Here is a 23,084-nt window from a genome sequence, read left to right as displayed (position 1 = left end):
AACATTATTTGACAATTTCTCTCTCTTAGTGGAAACTATATCATTATTTCGGTGAGTTTTCTCAACTGTCACTTTTGTGCACTTTTTCTTTCATAAGTGTCGCTTTCACTTTCATGACTATCGTTTTTGCTTGCTTTCATTTTAAAAAGTGTCTCTTTTGATTTCTATAGCTTTCTTATGTGTTTCTTTCACTTTCTTTAACCTTTGCAAGTGTTTCTTTCCCTTATTCTTACTATCGCATGTGTCTCTTTTGATAATTTCCACTCCTACATGTGTTACACTCTGGAGCACCACTAGAGGCATCTATAGAACACTCTTATGTATTAACATATATGATATATCATAAGAATATATGCTAGACACTCTCCCACAACTTAGCACACTTTCTGGTTGCGGTCAACATTTGTGTCGTAACTTGTGTTCCAAGTGTCATAAAGCTACGTTTCAGGTGTCACACTTGGAGCTAAGTGTCATTTTTCATCAATGGATGCATGCAAATTTTGGGCCTTAAGTGTTTCATTTTCATGTGGTTGATTGTTTATGAGTGTGTGATCATGTTTAAGTCTTGTTCATGCTCTGGTCTCATCCTTCTGCTTTATTGGTCCCACACTTATTCTGAATTTTCTTGCCTTTGCAGCTTGACTGACCAACCACACATCTTCTTGCTTTCTTGAACTGTGTACTACACATTCATAAGCTCTAGTAAGATATCCTTGCCTTCCGTAATGCACAGTAACTGCCTCCAAGAACTATGCATTACACAATCTCAGTGTCCATTCCCTACCTCTTGCACTTTCTCACAACACAATATTTTCCCATCAAGGCCTTTGCTATGCACTGTACATTCTCGAACAACAATCAGGCCCCATATCTTTCCTTGACTTCCTCAACTGCACAATCAACTATCTCAGTCTTTTTAGAACTGCACATTGCATAATCACAATGAGCAAGCCTACCTCCGTACATCCCTAACTCCCTCAACTATGCAATATGGCCTTCATATCCCTCAGTCATTGTACATTGCACAATCATAGTTACTAGACTATCATTAATGCCTTATTTTTCTATGCATTTCACAATCCCTAAGTGTCCTCTTCAATCCTGTACACTGTCTCAACTCAATTTGTGTGTTGCATGAGAAACAAGATAGATTAGGATATTTTGGGACTGATTTCATCTTGTCATGAGTGAATTTCATTTATAAGAGTTATTATCTTGATATTATAGGATGATTCTCAAGGAGGATGCCAAGGAAATGATGCAATAAGAAACTTGTGAGGCTAGAGACACAAAGAGATCATCAAGTCAAGAGATGAGGGGTCATTGAATCATGACAAACGATTGAAGATCAAGACACATGGAAGAATCAATATCAACTATCCTCTTGGAGGATGAAGATGAAGTAATTTCAATATCTATCATGAAGATAAAAATATGGAAATAAGAAGAGAAACTTTTCCTTGACACATCATAATGAAGTTCCATGTCATCATTGCTAAGTCATGTCTTGTCTAGGTATCACCATAAATTCATATGTGTCCATGTATTTTACCGCATCACATGTGGAATGTAATTATGCAATTTCCAAAAATGAGAAAATGTAAATTGTGTGGAAGCCCAAGAGTCCCACATGAAATGTGAAAAGTCACTAGTAAGTTCTAAAGTCATGTAAAAGCTAAAAGGTCATGTAGGAATTCAAAAAGTCATAGTAGAAGCTCAAATGTCATGAGGTAAGTCAAGAGTCACATGGGAGGTGGAGAGTCACCTCATTTTTCATAAATATACCCTCATAGCTCAAGAGAAGGGACTTTGGAATTTTCACCTTGGCTTCTCTAGCTTGGCATAAGAGAGAAAATATTTTTTTGGAGGATCAAGTGCTGAGTTAGTGTTCCACTATTAGGGCTAGGGTGGAAACACTGTAATTGTGTACTTTTCGGACTTTCACTTAATATATGAAGCTCTTAGAGGCGAAACACTTTCATGAATATGTTGTGAATGATTGTGAGACTATTATTTCATTTTTTGTGGTGTATGTTTATGTTAACACATACTAATGAAAATGAACTATTTCTTTGGATTTGGAATGCATTTTATTGAAAGTAAGTTATTACTTTCTTTTATGATCGTTCTTATCTTGTGAACTATTTTGCTGGTTAACTAACGGTTCTTTCCATGCTCTTGTGTAGCTTTTTTAGGATAGTACTACTAATTTTCTACTAGATGCTCACTCTCTCTCTTTCCTTGCCATGAAAGCACCTTATATACATTGCAATCATATGCCTTATAGTGCCAACTTACTTGCGTTTTACAAAGATTGTTTGTATAATCTCTTATGCTAATAATTGTATTCAAGGAAAATTCCTAAGAATAATGGAAACCAACCTTATTTCCCTATTAGGCCCCCTACTCCAATGATGTGAGGTCTAGTTGGGACTTCATATTCGGGAGACCCCCTTGGTTGACAAATTTCCAACACTGTCAACAATTGGCTCTATAAGGGGTCTAGAAGAAAATATGAGCATGCTAAGTCTATGTTGAATATTTCCATCTTGAAATGGATAATTCCCAAATAATAATCCAAGAATGTTTTTTTAATAGATCAAATCTTACAATCCCCACATAAATCATTTATAACTTGTCTCAATTTAAGTTTGATGGTAAGAGTGAACTAACTATCCTTGAACATTTGATTCAATTTCTTCATTTTTTTTCTTTCTAATGGAATACATTATAAGGATGTCATGGCCAGGTTGTTCATCCTCACCCTTGAAGGCCGTGTCAAACTATGGTGTCATACACTACCAACAACTTCTATTATTTCATTCAAATAACTTGTTAAGGAGCTTTATGAAGCCTTTGATAAGAATGATTATCAAGATACATGTAAGAGGATCAATAAGCTTAGGATGAGATCCAATGAATCATTAGAGGATTTTGTTGATATATTTATTCATCTTTGTTATGAATTTCTTGAAGAGGATGTGGATTGGGATCTCATGGGTCAGAAGTTTCTGGATTTGATTCAAATATCTTTGAATCATTTCGAATCTGAATTCCCTGTTGATGGTGGATTTTTTTTAAAGTTATAATATATGTGATAAATTATGAGAAACAAAGTTATTTTTAAAAATTTTGATTTAGTTTTTTTAAAAGTTATAATACATATGTGATAAATTATGATAAACAAAGTTATTTTTAAAATTTTAATACAATATCAATTTTTGATTAGTCAATTAAATTTATGTGAAATGGTTAGAACGAATGATCATTATCATTGCAAATTAAATCAATTTAGACAAATGATATAATAAGATTTATTAAATAATAGAAATTATGATATTTCGAAAATTTAAAAGTTTCAAATATTACAAATAATCTTGGCAATTTTTTTTTTTTTTTTTTTTTAATGAATAGCTAGGATTTCATTTTGAGTAAGTATTCTTTGTCATATACAACCTTTGAGGGCTGTGAGATTTAATGAGGACTATTAACTTATTCCTTACCATGTTTAATACATGTTTTTTAATAATAAAATCGAAGCTTCGCAATGTTTAATAAATGTTTTGTAATAATAAAATAGAAAATTCGGTAGCTGGAAGTGAAGAAGCGCAGCTTCCATTCTCTTCTTCTACCTGCCTTCTAGCCATTACATCCAAAGATCATGGGTGATTAATTCTACAATCTTGATTTGAAAAAGTTAGGTCAGAGAAGAGAAATGGCTTAGACAAATGTCGGACTTCAAAAAGAGAAAATCAACAAATTTGAGTAGTTGTTATTTGCCCTTTGTTATGTGCCCCACTAAGAATTATGTCGGCTAGAATGCCATTTGTTATCTACCCGGTAAGAAAAAAGAGGACCCATCATAGATGTCCACCCATCCCTGAGCCCCATAACACCACCATCGCCAACCCTCCTTCCATAACCACTCTCAATTCCTTGCCAGGTTTCCTGCCCGCAGTAATTCTCCTCCTTCTCCCCCATTCCCAAGTCTCTACAAACCCCCTTCTAGCTGTGCATGGTCATGTTACAGAGGTTTCCTATCAAAATGTGGGTGTATTGGAAGACATTATCCCCATAGCCCAACCCCCAACTTCTCTGGCGATGCACCTGCATGCTTCTACCCTATGCCCTCTGCCCTAAGCCATCAAAATTCCCATATGAGAAAGGAGAATCTCGAAGCAGAGCAAGATGGAGAGGGTACCTATCGGGTGCCAAAGAAAGAAACATTAGCACACACATGCCACGAGCCCCCCACATCCATACGATCCTTCCTCACAATTCCTTCCCTCTCCCTCAAACAAAACCCAAAACAGGGCAGCATAATGGGATAAGAGAGATGGTCAATAACATACTCGTAATCTCGCGCGTGCAGACGATGGATCTGCTACTACTCGTGGAGCCATAAAACTAGCCTTCCACTCCGGTCTCCTTGCCCAAAATCGCTTTGATACTCACTAGACTTCTCTCCGGGGCTTTTGCAAACTCCAACACTTCCCTTCCTCCCGCTGCCACCTTTCCTATATGTAGTGTTGGACATCATGCAAAGGGCCACCGTACCCATCGCCTCGGGCGTGTGGGGGGTGGTGGTTATGTACCTTGCAATACAACCATTAATTTGATCTTAATGAGGTGATCCGCCGGTTCGCACCTCAATCAAGGGTTCTAGGGTTTATAATATTAATCTTACTAGATTTATAATCAATTTTTATAATATGAAGCATTGGTTTTATAATATTAAACTTAAGATTTAATATATTAAACTTAGGGTTTATAATATTAATATTAAGATTCACAATCCTAGGGTTCAATATATTAAACTTAGAGTTTAACATATTAAACTTATGGTTTGTGTTCTTAAGGTTTTTAATAATAATTTTAGAGTTTATAATATTAACCCTAGAGTTTATAATATTAATCTTAGAGTTTATAATCCTAGGGTTTAATATATTAAATTTAGTGTTTGATAGATTAATTTTAAAGTTTATTATACTAGGCTTTATAATATTAGTTTACCTAATGTTAGGGTTTTATAATAAACTTAGAGTTTAATATATTAAACTTAGAGTTTATAATATTAACCCTAGGGCTTAATATTAATCTTAAGATTTGTCATATTAATATTAGAGTTTATAATATTTATTCTAAAGTTTATAATCCTAGGATTTATAATATTAATCATGGGATTTATAATCCCATGATTTATAATATTAAACCTAGAGTTTCAAATTAATCCTAGGGTTTATAATATTAATCTAAGGTTTATAACATTAATCCTAGTGTTTAAATTAATCTTAAGTTTTATAATATTAGTATTATGATTTATAATCCTAGGGTTTAATATATTAATATTAATCTTAGGGTTTATAATATTGAGATTTATAAGATTAGGGTTTTATAATATTAATATATTAATCGGTTTATAATATTAGGTTTTATAATATTAATCTCAGGATTTAATATATTAAATTTAAGGTTTATAATTTAAGGTTTTATAGCAGTAGCTTTAAGGTTCATAATCCTAGGGTTTAAAATATTAAACTTAAATTTAATATATTAATCTTAGCGTTTATAATATTAATATTAGGATTTATAATATTGGGTTTTGTAATGTTAGGGTTTATAATATTTGGTTTAATATTTGGTTTTAATATTGTGATGATGGAATGATACATAAATCTATTCAATGTCTCATTATGCCAAAATTGTCTCAATACGACAATGAATGTAACAATTGTCATTGCAATGTTATATTACATTGCAATTTATTTAACGTTGCATTGCAACATTACAAAATTGGGGTTTAATATTATGGTTTATAATATTGGGTTTCTAATATTAGGGTTTAATATTGGGTTTCTAATATTAGGGTTTAATATTGGGTTTATTATTTATAATATTAGGGTTTATAATATTGATCTTAGGGTTAATCCATGAAGATGTGTTACACTTTTGGGCCAATGTGGCGATGAAATTTCAAAATTTTACTCTTTTATTGAATTGAAGCCCTCAAAATTCATATAAGCTTTGTGAATTTTGATTTTGAGTAGATAAGAAATTTGTGGGGAATTATGTTATTTCCTTGATGACATTTAAAAAAAATAAAAATTAGTTTCATATAATTTTTCAAATTTACATTAAATTAAATGCTTGTCCTTGCAATTTTTCATGCATCTTAACAAATATGGGTGTGTCTGTGCGAGATAACTTAGTCTAAAATGTATAGTTTAGAATATATATATATATATATGTATATGTATATGTATATGTATATGTATATGTATATGTATATGTATATGTATATATATATATATATATATATATATATATATATATATATATAATCTACTTAGAGAGAACTAATCAATGGAAGTTGAGACTTTATTTTTCTATGCAAAATTATATTTTCTCTTATTTTTTGGAGTTTGTGAATTAATATTAGAATTGTATTTTTCACACACATATTCATGTATGATTTTTTTCTCTATTTAAATAAATTCAAAAACCAAAACTGCCCCTTTGAAGAAGACTCATAGATGAAGTGAATATTATTTTTTGAAATTATTTCGTTTTGTATATTTTATGTTTTTTTTTTCATTCATCCCTTTTGAATCTGTTAGAAAGAATTTCAAGTATAAGGCTTCAAAGAATTTGGATGAAAAATATCATATGGATTTGAAAATTTTAAACTCGTACACCATTACATAGAGGATTCATATAAAGGATTCATTCATGAATCCCGTGTGATCAAAAACGCCATTCATGGACACATATTTCCTTAAGTATGCCATGCTACAAGATGGTGTTGTAGAGAAATCTATAGAATGGGAGATAGAACTTTGTTTTTTAGGCCCTCAACAACTCGATCGAGCACCTAAAATGCTTGATCAAGAGTTTTATGCAAAATTTGAAATAACTTGATTGAAGATCTAACAAGCCCTCGATCGAACTACTAGCGGGTTAAGAAAAAAAATGTATTGATTGAGGAATATAGCTCAACTAAGAAAATTCTTCGATTGAGCCATTTTTCTACACCGTACGCCAACCAAGAACATTTAAACATGATGTTGATCAAGAAAACTCTAAATCAAGCTGATATGGAAGTCATATTATTTTCAATTTATGTGAACCTTAAACATATTATTCCCTTCAGTGTTATTATCATTCATATCCTCTACAAACTATGACTATAAATAAAAAAATTATTGAAATATTTCGTTTTTTAGTATCAATGATATTTTGATTTTTTATAATATATTTTTATTTTGATTTTGATTTTTAGTATATTCAAATATTATCATGATTAAAATCAAAATCAAAATCCATTATCAATCACAAGAATCAATGTGTTATAGTTATTTTTATATTAAAAATGTATTTGCTTAAATTTTTCATTTAAAATTTAATCAACAAAAATTACCAAAATTTATTATATTAAAAATTATTATAAATCTTTAAAATTAAGTAAAACTTCTCATAAGAATCATTATTTTATTATTATGACCTTAGAGTTGATGAAATTGAGAAATTTATTACAATTATTTTTTTAAGAACACCATCAAGTGACAAAGGCATTCCACAAACTTTCGTGCATCAAAGGATTAGGGTGGTGGAAAAGAGAGCTTGATCAAGCTCCAATTTTGAAAACCCTTCCAAAAGAAAAACATTGCCCGATCGAGTGCCTAATTAACGACAATTTACATAGGAGGTCCATTGAGGATCTATTTTATAGCTCGATCAAGAATTATTTAAGTGTTCAAATTTCTCGATCGAGCTTCTTTTTCCACTTTTCCCCCACATGCTTGCCAAAATGTGTAGCCCACCTTCATGGGTTTACCCCTTAGGATTTATAATACAATCCTAGGGTTTATAATATTAATCTTCAGGGTATATAATATCAATCCTTGGGATTAATATTAATCTTAAGGTTTATAATATTAATCTTAGGGTTTATAATCCTAGGGTTTAATATATTATACTCAGGGTTTAATATATTAATCAAAGAGTTTATAATCTTGGGTTTTACAATGTTAGGGTTTATAATATTTTCTTTAATATTAGGGTTTAGTATTATGATGTTGAAATGGTACATAAATCTATCTAACATTGCATTGTGACAAATATTATCTTAATGCGATAATCAATCTAACAATCATTGTCGTAATGTTGCATTACATGCAATTCATTGAATGTCACATTGTGATATTACAAAATTGGGGTTTAATACTATCGTTTAAAATTGGGTTTATAATTTTAGGGTTTAATGTCCGAGTTTATAATATTGAGTTTAATATTTTGTTAGACACAAATGAGTAAAAATAATATTAAATCTATGCTCAGTGATAGCAAATACACAGAGAATTAATTACATTAGTATAGATCCATCTTAACCACAGATCTAGCAAGAGCCGATAGGAATCAAAATTCTTGAGGTGTAAACCTATTTTAGAGTGCAAAACGTGAATGAAATTTTCAACTCGAGAGATTTGATCATTAGAAAGCTTGATATATATATATATATATATATATATATTCCTTAGGATCATCTGTCGAGGTGGAATTTTTTTATTTAAGTTTTCCACTCTAAATTATACCACTTGTAATTTTTCTTTGTTTAAGTTGCATTTTTGAATATATAAGATAGATTCAACATCTTCAAAATTTACTTAGGCATAGAATATTGAGACTCCTTAAAATGTTTCAACCATAATTTTTTTTTTCAATTGCTTTATATATATATATCTATCTATCTATCTATCTATCTATATATATATATAACGAATTTATTTTTCTATAAAGTTGATATAAGATTATGTTGTTTCATATGGACATCGGAATATTTTATGTATGGTTGAGAGTGAGAGTGAAATATTTTTTCCACTTCACCTTAATATGGTCTTTTAAAGTGGTATTATTGGCATTTTATAATCCTTTTAATTGATTATAACAAACATGTATATTCATTTTTTCTTTTTAATTATATCATATATATATTTTTTAATTTAAATATTTTTAAAAAAGAGACACATGTCAAATTCAAGTTGAGCAGAGAAAAAATTACACATTTGTCTCATACTCGGTTGTAGAACCAATATAGATGCATCTTAAGCAGGGATCTAGCATGAGCCAAGAATGATCAATTTTTTTTAGGTGCAAACTTCTTTTAAAGGAAAAATTCAATGTCTAATTTTTTATTGTTTAAATTGTATTTAGAGTATATAACTTAAACTTGTAAGCCTAAATTTCTTGGTTGAACTTTGACCAAAAAACATATACCTAAAAAATCACCAATCTATAAAATAATGAGACCACTTCAAATGTTTAATCATAAAACTTATTTATTCAATAACTTCATATGATATATACATATTTTTTTAAAAACAATATATAATATGCAAAGTTGAAATTAAAATATTTTACATGAAATTATATTAAGTCATATGGACAAGTAACTAAACATATATAACATATTGATTTTCATTTTTTTTTATAGTCGACATTTCTTTGTACTTAAAGAATATTTTATTTTTATTTTAAGAGGGGCACATGTCAACTCGAAGTTGAGCACAATCAACATTACACATCCTTTTCATACGGAGTTGTAGAATGAGCATCTTAGTTCAATTAATATTTTTTCCATGGGATATTCCACTAACATATAGACTAAATTCATGGGAGACAAATCCCAGTTTTTCCATAGATACTACAAATAAGTCCTTCTACATGTTTACAAGAGTAAATCCTTACATATTGCGAGCATACGAGAATGAAAAAACAACACATTGAGCTATTTAGGACGATTTTGGAATAAATCATCAATGTGAAGTTGGGATCCTGAAGCCAAGTTAGCATTTGTTTCATGTTCCCACTTTTCCTAATCCGGATTTAAATAGGAACACAATAAATTACAGAGATAACCATAAACACAAAGATGCAGTGGAAATAATACTTCATTTCATTAATGTAAAATACTGAAATATGCTTACAAATAGAAATAGAAATAAACTAGCTAGGGCGATGGTAGCTTATCTCTGAGAAGAGATGTGACGGCTCATGCCTTTGAACTATGTTAGAATGAGGCTCAAAGGCCTATTTATTATTGAGAAATAATGGAAAACCCTAGACCTCCAAAAACATAACCCTAGAATATGAAATGCCAAACTGTGGGCCCCGTTTGGGTAAATTGGTACATCAACTTCTCAGGGTCGTAACTGTGGCATACGATCTTCATTTTATGTGCACAGTATCTTGTTAGAAAGATCTAGAAGAGAAACATCAGTCCATGGACCAATTTTGCTCCCAGTTTTCCCAAAAAATGTCATTTAGGGCCTCAAAATGGCTTCGGAAGTTCAAGACCCAAAAGACTGCTAAAAATAGTAAACAGTGCTACAATTAAGGAAACTGAAAAGATGAAAGAAACAATGGTGGGGGTCCAAGTGGACTTGGCAGGTGGCAACCAATATCTACCTGGATCATTCCTCCCCCCTTAGGAAGGAATGTCCCCATTGTGTTGAGTTCCTCCATGAGATGAGGAAACTTCTGTTGAACTTGGTCCCTGGTAAGCCACTTGCCCTGGTGAAGGAGTTGGCCTGATTTGACAACTTGATACAGCTAGATATTCTGCTGGTGAGTGTGCTTGATCTGTGTGTCCATGATCCGATCAGTTGCAACTTATTCCATGCAATCTGGATTTAACTCTGTGAGTGTGAGCTATTCTGCAATGTCGGATGTGTCTAGTAATGGTGGAAAGTATGGCCGAAGTTGGTCCACATTGAACACTTGGTGCAGGCCAAGGAATGGGGGAATGTTGAGCTCAAATGCATTGTCTCCCACAGCCTTGGTAATGGTGTACCATACCAGAGTGGCCTGAGTTTTCTATAGGCTCCAGTAAGGCATTCCTTTTGCAAATGCAACTAGACTTTGTCGCCCACCTGAAACTTGTGTGGCACCCGATGTTGATCATGTCACTGCTTATACTTGGCATTTGATTTCTCCAGAATGTCATGGACTTGCTGAAAAATATGTTGGATGTGCTCAATGAAGCTATTCTCCTTATCTGTTTCGGACTGGACATGAGCCGAATCTACATGAGTAGCTGCAAATGGCATGGCCACATCAATGGGACATAGTGGCTGGAATCCCAAGCCCACTTGGAAAGGACTGTGTCCATTTGAGCTATGGGGAGCCTAGTTGTAGCTATGCTGAACATAGGGGAGGCTCTCATCTCATGTGCGTGGATGCTTTGAGTTGTACATGTGCATAATGTGTACGATCATCTTGTTGACAACCTCTGTCTGGCCATCAGTTTGAGGGTGGAAGGTTGTGGACTTAGTGAGCTTGGTGTCTAGCATCGACCAGAGACTAGACCATTTTCTTAAAATGTACTGAGGAACCTGCTGTCCCGATTTGAGATGATAGACTATGGGATCCCAAAGTGTACCCACACTTGCTCAAAGAATATTTTAGCAGTGGCTTCTGCTATGACATTCTTCTTGCATGCCGCCATAATGACCATCTTCGTGAACCTGTCAAAGACCAAAAAAACACAGTCATTTCCATGCTCAGTGGAAGGAAGGCCTGACATGTAATCCATGGAGATGGATTCCCAAGGTCGACTCGAGGTAGGCAGTGTGGTATAGAGGCCTTGCTTCTTGATGGTCACTTGTGTTGTGAGTGGAGATTTTATGGAACTCACACCACTTTCTCGTGTCCTTTTTCGGCTTCCTGGCGCTGTTCTTTGCTTATAGCTTTGGTGGGTTGTCTTGGGTCGCCCCGCCTTGGCTTTGTCCTTTGTTCTGTGGTTTGGGTGCACCTTTCCCTTGCTTCGAATTCGTTGTTCCAAAGTCTCGCTTCTTTTGTTTAAACTTTTGCTCGACCTTGACGGTATAGCGGTATGCCATGCCGAGCGAGGAGATGTTCAGGAATTCTATTTCTTCTTGGATGTACTTGTGTAGGCAGTTGTGATATTTGAGTACCAAATATTGCTCTGAATCTTTGATACCCAGCTTTGTGCGAAGGGTATGGAAAATATTGGTAAACTCATCACGTCTTGGTCCCTTCCCTGCTGCAACATGGTCCATTTTATGTCTTGATCCTCATAATTTTCGACAGGGTAGTACTGCTCCTTGATGGCATCCCAGTGCGGTTGAAAATAGTGAGCCTATACTTTCATCCTTCTGCTTGCAGTAGGTTTCCCACCAGTCCTTGATGTGGGGGGATTCTTTCAGAAGAGCGTAAATAATCTTTTCCCGACTGGAAAAATCATGAATAGAAAAATAACCCTCTAACATATTTAACCATTTATTGACGGCATCTGCGTCTATCTGACCCTCGAATATGGGGATTTCAAAATTAACTTGTACCTTAAACGGTGTGGCATTTCTAGAGTAGCTGTTGGAAGCTGATGCGTCGCCCCTGGGTAGCCGCTGAAGGATTTGGGCAAAGTTGTCCATCATTGCATTCCTTTATCACTCGAGGGCTTCTTCGAGCAAGATTTTGATAGGATCTCCTACCCCCTCGTCTTTCTTTTCATCTGCCATGGGAGACCATTGGGATTTGTGAGGCTGGTCTTGCAAAGGTTCGACCAGTTCAAGCCCTAACTCCTTATATCCCAACCTCGTTGGGGACATGCAAAGAAAAACAGAGGAAAAAGCAGACCGCTCTAATACCACTGATCCGGATTTAAACAGGAACGCAACAAATTATAGAGATAACCATAAACACAAAGATGCAACGGAAATAATATTTCATCTCATTAATGTAAAATAATGAAATATGCTTACAAACAAAAATAGAAATAAACCAGCTAGGGCGATGGTAGCTTATCTCTGAGAAGAGATGTGGCGGCTACATGCCTCTGAACTGTGCTATGATGAGGCTCGAAGGCCTATTTATTGTTGAGAAACAATGGAAAACCCTAAGCATCCAAAAACCTAACCCTAGAAGATGAAATGCCCACTGTGGGCCCCATTTGGGTATATTGGTACCTCAACTTCCCGGGGTCATAACTTTGGCATACGATCTTCGTTTAATGCACATAATATCTCATTAGAAATATCTGCCTGAGAACTACAAATTTGGGAAGAGCAACATCGACTGATGTTGCTTGCAGTTTTCCCAAAAAACGTCGTTTAGGGCCTCAAAACGGCTCCGGACATTCAGGACCCGAAAAACTGCTAAAAATAGTAAACGGTGCTATAATTAAGGAAACTGAAAAGCTGAAAGAAACAATGGTGGGGGTCCAAGTGGACTTGGTGGGTGGCCACCAATATCCACCTGGATCATTTCCTTAATGGATTTCTTACCTCTTGTGAAATGTGGCTTTATTGCATTTAGGAGGGAATTTTCAGCATTGCCTCTCGTGCATGATTTTTCATGAGCGATTGTAACAAACATAGCTTTTTGGTAAATATTTGGAGTATATATATTCATCTCCGCAAGCTTGGAGGGATTACATTCCAATGCTCTTTTCTCAAAATATGACTCTGAATCTAGAGAGGTGACCTGTGAAGGATCTTGCTTTGCATTCTTCATCTACAATTGATCGGATGTGAGGCTTAGAGAGCTCTAAGCCTCACCTCTCAGCTGGATTTTCCAAAAACTCGACTTAGAAACAAATGAATCACACACAACCCACAATGTAAGATAAAAAAGTTTAACATTCACTTGTATTGTCATGAGGTTTGATGGACTTTTAAAGCGATTACAAATACATATTTTAGCACTTGCTTCCTTTGTTGTGAGTTTTGAAATAGGAAAAAGTTAAATACATTATTTATATATTGCCTTTCTTGATATAAGTTTCCTAGGACTAGATGTTTCCTTCCCCATTAGATGTTACCATTATGAGCCAGGAAACCTAGCTGCCTAATTCCTCTTGGTTTAGATGGAAAGCGTCCCCTGCTTTCTTCCTCCTGGTTTAAGTGTGAATTCATGGCTGAAATGATTTTTTGAGGTTGTTGGAGTTGACATGAGGTGATGCTAATTATTGATGAAGTAGCGGGTCCCTACATATCCTGAGGTGGGAGGGAAATATTAAGAAAGAAAGTGAATGTAGAATGGATGGAAAATAAGAACATGTAGTGGATGGAAAATAGGGAGGATGCTAATAGCAAAAATTTAGAGCATACTTTGTTTTTTTAGAGCATGCCCAAGGTGCAACTTTCTTTGATACCAATTGACCAACAATTGATTGGATTTGAGGCTTAGAGAGGCTCACCTCTAAGTTGGATCATCTAAAGACTCTACTCAGAAACAAATGTATCACACAAGATAAGATAAAATAATCTAACATTCACTTGTATTATCATGAGGCTTGATGGCCTTTTAAATAGATTACAAATACATATTTTAGAACTTTCCTCCTTTGTTGTGAGTTGTCAAATAGGAAAAATTTAAATACATTATTTATATATTGCTTTTCTTGATATAAGTTGCCTAATGCTAGATGTTTCCTTCCTCATTAGATGCTACCATTATGATTCACGTATCCTAGCTACCCAATTATCCATCGAAACCTCTGTATTTCCTTGATCTTCATCCATGGTTTCTTTCATGGGGGTATCTTCATCTTGTTCTAGATCTTAAAGAACCTTAAAAGAATTTTTGTTGAAGGTTCTAGTACTAGAGCAACTACAACAAGTTTATTTGGGGATGCAACCTTATTTAGTTGACTCCTTCTTTTCTTTTGTGCTGGTTGGAAACTAGCCTCTTTAGAGACAAGGGCTTGGGTCTGCTCGTCTATTTTGAATTGGGGGTAGTTTTTGGCAAAGTGTCGTTGAGTATGAAAATCATTAAACTTGAAAGGAATTTTCTCATAATCTAGTTCTTGTTTATGCCTCCATTCTCCTAGATTTATCTTTAGGGCCTCTGATAAATCTTCATTTAGGTTTTCCTCAACACAGATGCGAGCACAAGAAAATTGATCTTATTTTGATTTTGCTTCATCCAGATAGTGTCCAAGCTTGTTTCCTATGTCTTTTAGAGAATCAGGTAGCAAAGATGAAGAGGGAGGTGTGGAAGATAGACCCACATTGGCACCACAGTAATCTCATAATCTGGCCTGACATCCAAAGTCCATGGAGTGATAAAAAGGTTTTAGACCCCATGAAACTCTTGATCTGAAAATCAAGTCTCTTTCCATTTTGTTGAGAAATAAATAGACATATAATCCCCTACATACTGCAAAGAAATTTACCTGACCTTGAAGCTTGGGGGCCTATTGTTCAGTGATCTAGGATTCAATGACTTTTGGATTCGATCACAAGCCCATAAACTTGCCAACCAATGTTTTTCCTTAGAGAGCTAAGTCTCTCTTACATGGATTTTGCAGAGAATTAAGTTCAACAATAAGGTGGTTGTTTTTGGGCTTGTAGAAGGGCTCTAAAAACAATCTCATCATGTTCAACTCATTTATTATTTATTTATTTATATAATAAATAATAATTTTTAATAAAGTTATAGTTTAGTTATTTTTTGTATCTTTTTTGTAAGCTTGGTGATGTGAAATGTATTATAAAATAAGTATTTTGATGCCTATCTACATTTACCAACCATTTAATTGTATGTTTACAATAATTTTATTTATTTTATATAATATATATATTTTCATTATTTTCTTTTATAAATATCAATTTTATCACAAGCCTATTAAATTGTTTGACTGTTTACACTAATGTTTATGTGGTAGATATTTTCATATAAACTAGTACAACCACATTAAAAATATTAATGTGGTTGATATACTGAAGGCTTCTTAAATATAACAAAAAAATTATTGCAACAAAAAAACTATTGCAACACCCATTTACCTGATTAACCATGTTTAAAAAGGTTATGGGTCAACTTTAACTTGAGATAAAAAAAGTTATTACACATCTTATTGTAAAATGGACCATTTTTCTAAATAAAAAATTCTTATATATTTTCCCATCTAATTAGAATAAGTACTTATTATAATTGAAATTATCTCAAATCCATAGGAAATTGGTGGGTTGAGAGCCGGAATAATTTAGCGTGAGAAAAAAAAAAAATTACACATCTTATTGTAAAATGGACCGTTTTGCTAAATAAAATTTGCTTATAGAAAGAAAGAAATTTTAATGTCCACGAGACTAAAGATAGCCTATGGGACAGATTGCTTCTTCATCTCCTTGATTTCTCCATCTAAGTAGAATATGAATTTATTAGAATTGGAATAATCTCAAATCCCTAAGAAATTGGTGGACGAAAAAAGCCACTTGGCACGAATCTATTTTTTTTTAGTTTATTAAAAGTCAATGCAAAGTAACAAATTTTTAGTTTATTAAAAGTCAATGCAATGTAACAAATTCTATAATATAGTACAATGGTTGATAAACATTGAGGCCAAATATGTTGATCATATTCCCTTGAGAATCAATCTAGGTCGTAAATTTAAAACGTAAACCCTTGAGAATCAATCTCGGCTGTCAATAAAAAAAAATTCAACAGATCCTCATCCACCTTAAGTTGAAATAGGTAGCCTTAGACAAATATATTTATCATTCATTCATGTAATTATGTGCATCTTTCTTTTATCTATTTTTATAAGTTAAATACATTAATTATCCATTACTGTATTGTAGTCTATTTAATAGTTTGACTGTACATACTATTATATATATATATATATATATATATATATATATATATATAGCTTTTAGTTATGTTGATAGTTGTGTCCATTTTGAAATATAACTTATAAAATTTTAATTTAAATATTAATTAATCTAGATCTATTTTAACTTTGGATCTATCAAGTGCTTAGAAGGTTCAAATCTCTTTTCACTCTAAAAGAGGTTTGCATCTCAAAGTATTTGATCCCTCTCCGCACTCGGTAAATCTGGAGTTAAGATACATCTAGATTTGTTTAAGTCCTCCCTTCAATAAGATATATTCCACATGAATACCATAGGTCAATACCATGGGTTCTCATAAACTTGGAGCTCAAAAACCACTAGTAACACCAAGTCAAAGTTCCCTAAACTACTCAACAAATAATAATAATAATAATAATGTAGATTTTTTATTTTTATTATTTTAATTTGAATTTATTTTTATTTTGACCCAAGATTTATTTTTATTTTATTTTATTCACAAACCAAAAGTTGAGATATATCTCCAAAGTAGTTATACCCACTAGATGGTTAGAAAAACGTAGACACAAGAATTTCGATGTGATCATCTCTGAAAAAGAAGAAAAAGAAAAGAAAAGAAAAACTCTTGGTAATCTAGATATAGATCATAAAAGGCTAAATTCTGATAAAAGAAAGATCATATGAACAAGTTTCGTATGAAATGAGTTATTATTTTTTGGACAGATGGTATTGACAAAACCATGATATTAATGCATAGTATTGTAACAAAGTCTATTCAGTTAATTTTTATAATTTTTTTTATTTTATTTTAAAAACATGAAATGTAGATTATCATTAATTGATACTTATCTACATTTACTAACTATTTAATTTTTATAACTGTATAATCCTACCTATGTTTAATTTATATTTTCTTAATCTATCAAATCGTTTGGAGGTTCAGGGAGGTCGTTTGGATACTCAGAGGTAGGCATGTGATCATTCACTCCATTTCTTATTCTATTGCAATGGTCTTTTCCAAATGAAAATACTTCTTCATATCAAATGTAATTAGTCTTCATATCAAATGTAATTAGTTTAAGTTTATTTTCATTGACACGAATAAACTATGGAGTACAATGTTTAAATACTCCCCCTCCTCTTTTTTTTTTTTTTTTTAAATTATAGAAAGTGCACTTACTCTGAATGACTTGTTACCTAATATTTCATCGCTGATTCTGTACTTACGAGGTTCTCGATCCATTTTACAAATAGAGAAACTTGCATCAAGAGGGGGACACCCTGGTGAGAAGTGCTTTGGCCTGCAAACAATGGCAAGAAGCGGGGAAATTCCTTAAAGCTCGCCATTTCCTGAAAACTCTCTTACTGGCCAAACAGTTGATGGTGTTGTGGAAGGCTCATTTGGTAGTGGGTACTTCGTGACATTGAAAGTGCAAGACACTGGTAGAGTCTTGCGTGGTTTTATTTTTAAGCCAGGAATGCCAGTGCCCTTTTCTAACATTGCACGTCGAGAAGCTGGATTAACTAACTCAGATCCACCAAATAGGAGATCGCTGAACTCTGAAACAGGTAGCCATGATAACCATATTAATGAAGAACAGGCTTTCTCTCAGCGACAAATACCAGATCCCATTGAACAGGAACCATACATACCTGAACCACTAGCTTACATAGATATTAATGAACCTGTCTTCTCTCTACTGCAGCCATTTCCCGCACTGTGATAAACCATGCAGAACCAATCCCGGACTTTGATGATCATCATGAGTCAGAGATGAACGACGCTCAAAATGCTAAGAAGGCATAGAGAGTTGTTGAGGCAGAATGTCTTCTCTTCGCTCGCCAGGGAGATGGTTAGATCTAGTTTTTGTGGGAGCCATTATATTCTCTTTTAAATGGAAACCAGCCATAAGTTTTGACGTCACAGAGAAACTAATATTTTGTGCAATTTTCCCTGTTCAGAAAAAATAAAGTTGTAATTTAAATTTGCAGAAAGGAATAAGAATTTTACCTCCATCATGATCTGATCTTTAAGCATTTAGAAATGTTGGTAATGCTTACCTCTATGGTTATTTGCAGGGCTAGAATCTTCCCGGTTGGCATTTTTTGCGGGGCTAGACTCTTCCCTGTTGGAATAGTGATGTTGTAAGTTCACAATGCTATATATGATATGAGGTTATTGTCCCTACAACAACTATTCAAAGATGTGTACTCATGCAGCGTGTCATTTAAAAGCTCTTTAACCCACATGCAACTGTAGGTCGAAAGAGGTCTGGCTGGCTTTCTGTCTTGGCTGGCTTTGTCTAGCTGGTATACCTGCTCCTCTTTCTTCTTTTGTAAGCTTCGGGACATATCCATGCCTATTCCAGACAGATTATCATTGGCCACCATCTCTCATATTATTTGCAGTTTTCTCTACCTCAGGCTTTCCCATAAGTCACCGCGTTTTCTGGCTCCACATGAGCACGCACAGTCTTGCAACTATTTTCACTAGGGTATTCATCCATTTTACAGTCTTTGCAACTCCACGTCACTTGCGGACATGATCTCCCTAGTATGGACTTTTATTATAACATTTCTTTTTCCCTTCCCTAGCACCATCCCTAAACCAGAGGGAAAGCGAGGAACGCAGCCCCAAGAAGCAGCTCTCAACTGGCCCAGCATCCAAGGCACATCCAGCACTACTACACCAAGGGCATTTTTAAGACAAAAGAAATCTTGTGTATTAAAAAGTCATTTTTTATTTTAATTATTTTACATTAAAATTTAATATGAATTGAATTGTCTTTAAAAAAAAAAAACAATTTGAGACAAAAATATTTTAAGACATAACTTTATTTTTAAAACAAAAACAACTTAAGACAATATATTTGAAGACAAAATTTTAAATTTAAGTCAAAAACAGTTTAAGACAAAAAGTATTTTAAGACCAAACTTTTTATATAAGACAAAAACAGTTTAAGGCAAAAACATTTTAAAACAAAATTAGTTTGAGACACAAATATTTTAAGACAAAAATAGTTTAAGACAAAATTATTTTAAGACAAAACTTTATATTTAAGACAAAAACAAATTGAGACAAAAATATTTTAAGACAACTTTATATTTAAGACAATGGTTACTTAAGACGAAACCCATTTAAGACAATTAACAATTAAGACAAAAACATAACAATTTAAGAAAATATTATCTAACAACTACAAAATTGGCTCTCATAGTGCACCTTAAGTTGCCACATTGTGGGCTACCACTGTATCGCACCTATACCAACGTTGCTATTTCACTTTCCGTTCATGTTATTTTATATAAAGACGACGACTTGTTGGGCTTGGGCTCTTTGTTTTGTGGGGGTAACCAACTCTGAAGAACGTGAAAACTTTTCCTAGCAAGATTTCCCAAACATTAATTACTCTTTTGTCCCTTTGATCTTTGTTGATACGATTAGAGACAACTTGTATGTTTTTGAATTCGACACTACTACATGGAGGGGAATTTTAAGACAATTTTTTAAGACAAAATATTTTTTTGTCTTAAAATTTTCAATATGACGCACTAGTAGAAAAGGTAAAGGATTAGGGGTTCATCTTTACGCTATTGATGGTTTCTTCGAGAACTAGAGCGATGGAGGTTGACAACAACTAATGATATTTAGGGCAATGGAGGCCGAAAACAGAGGTGTGTGTCGTGAGAGGAGTGATGGAGGCACTTTCGAAGAACATTAATAGATGGTAACATAGTTGGAGTACTTTTCAAGGTTTCCATTGATTGTGTTTTAATATGTGTTTTTTGACTGTTTTATTTATTTTGAGCGCTACTTATATCAGTTGGTTGTTGTTATTAGCACATTGTTGTGCTAGATTGGAAACATGGATTAGATTCACCTGAAGGATTGTTAAAAAATGAAGCAAGAAGGAGGCACTTTCGAAGAACGTTAATAGATGGTAACATAGTTGGAGTACTTTTCAAGGTTTCCATCGATTGTGTTTTAATATGTGTTTTTTGACTGTTTTATTTATTTTGAATGCTACTTATATCAGTTGGTTGTTGTTATTAGCACATTCTTGTGCTAGATTGGCAACATGGATTAGATTCACCTGAAGGATTGTTAAAAAATGAAGCAAGAAATTCTCAATTCGATTTTGCCTTGATTAAATTGAAAAAATTTGAATTTCCACATTAGTAGACAACTTGGATGCAATTAGATGCAAATCTACACCATAATTTCTACATCGTATCATAGCAGGATTCACATTAGAGCAGGAATTTCGAATTTGTTTCTCAGGAGGTTTGGATTTGCAGTTCAGTGTAGCAAGATCTCTTAAGAACTGAAAATATGACCTTCAATGGGCTAAGGCTAGAGTATGCCTTGGAAGGCAACTCTAATTTCATTGACTGGAAGGATCACATGGAGGAGGTATTCGATGAAAATGGATTGCTAGAATACATCAAGAGAGATACCAACAGAATCTTATGCCCAAAACCTTGCTCAGTGGAAGAAATTTGTAGCCAAGGTGTGGATAATAATATTGGAGGGAGTACGAGACCACATTGTCAGCAATCTCCATGGGAAAGAAAATCCTTATGGAATGTGGTGGGCACTCACAAATCTATTCTAGAATGGCAGTGACCACAAAAAGTTGGTGCTCAAGGATAAACTTTGAAATATCAAGATGTAGAAGAATGGCTTTATCCCGCAATATCTGAGAAGGTTCACACAAGTTCGTGAGGAGCTTGCAGGAGTTGGTGTTACTCTTTCAAAGGATGACTTGGTAAGAATATCCCTCTTGGGCCTTCCTAAGATTTGGCATAGCTATCAAGATTAAGTGAACGGGAGGGAGAAACTACCGAATTGGGAACACTTATGGTATGATTTGGTACAAGAGGAAATAAGGCAGAATACCAGAGATGGGACCTCATCCAAGGGCAAGGATGAAGAAAAATTTGCATTAGTTGAAAAGGAAAAGAAGGGAAAAGGGGAATAAAACTCAAACCAAACCAAAATCCAACCAAGGGAGAAAGAAGAAAGATTTGTCAAAAATTAAATGCTTCCATTGTCATGAATACGGGCATTATGCCACGAAGTGCCCACAGAAAAAGGCAATCAAGAAGACCTTCGGAGGAGCAGTGGGTGAAGCCTTGGATTTATAGTTTGACCTTGACTTTACCTTTATTGCATGCATGTCCAAAATAGTGATGGGGAGCATGTGGTACTAGGACTTAGGTGTATTGTTCCACATGACAGGGTGTAGAGACATTTTCAATGACTTGGAGGAGAAATATGTCAAGATGCACATCAAGCTAGGGGATGACGGAAGGTACAACATGACTAGTATTGGTATACTCACCTTTCAGAGGGAGTCAGGCTCCCCTCTCAGGCTCAAGGATGTCATGTTTGTTCTAGGCCTAAAGAAAAATCTCAACTTTATTGTAGTTTTGGAAGACCATGGTTATGACATGATCTTCAACAAAGGAAAAACATTCCTAATACACATAGCCATGAGACAGGTGAAGAAGATCGAGGTTTGTGTGAAGAATCTGTATAAGTTAGATGTGGAAGATTGTGTTGCATTAAAAACTAAGGAAGAGAAAGTGCAGGGCCATGATGTAGGTGAAATTTAGCACATAAGCCTTAACCAATTGCATCATGGCACCACAAATATTATACAACAAATATCCACTAGCCTCCCTAAAGGAGCACTTGAGCAGCAGGATGTATGCAAAGGATGTACCTTGGGGAAGTACATAAAATCCTCATTTCATGATCGGGACAACAAAGCGCATGCATTCCAAGAAAGGATCCACTTTGATGTCTGTGGACCTTTCTTGATAGCCTCCACTGCCCGACACAAATATTTTGTCCTTTTTATTGATGACTTCTCACATAAGTGTTGGATCTCTTCATGAGGAAGAAAGATGAGACATTCTCCAAGTTTGTAGAATTCAAGGCACTGGTTGAGAAAGAAACCAGCAAGAAGGTGAAGGCTCTTAGGAGCAATAATGGAGGTGAGTATGTGTTGAATGAATTTAAAAATTTATGTGCGAAAGAAGGCATTCGACGAGAGTTGACAACACCCCACAACCCACATCAGAATGGGGTGGTTGAAAGAAATATCCATAGCATTTTGGAGCAACGAGGGTGATGTTGCATAACCAAGGCCTACCTTTTCATTTGTGGGTTGAGGCATGCAATACAACAGTCTGTTTGTAGAACTGAAGTTCTCATCAGATTCTTGGCATGATTACACTGGAGGAGGCTTTCTAAGGAAGAAATCCTGATGTGTCGCACTTCAAGATTTTTGGAGCCTCTGTTTACTACCATGTCTCCAAAGACTCAAGGAATAAGATTTAGTTGACCGCATAATTCGGGCTATTTTTTGGTTACACATAAACTCCCCACAACTAACATGTGTACTTTCCATCACTCATAATGATAGTTGTGTGAACGGATGTAAATTTTGATGAGGAGAAATA

This window comes from Pinus tabuliformis, chromosome J, assembly GCF_031772625.1.
Source record: "Pinus tabuliformis cultivar Carrire ecotype Pingquan chromosome J, CPIR1, whole genome shotgun sequence".
In the NCBI taxonomy this organism is placed as follows: domain Eukaryota; kingdom Viridiplantae; phylum Streptophyta; class Pinopsida; order Pinales; family Pinaceae; genus Pinus; species Pinus tabuliformis.
The sequence above is the reverse complement of the archived record's forward strand: the minus strand, read 5'-3'. Positions refer to the sequence as shown.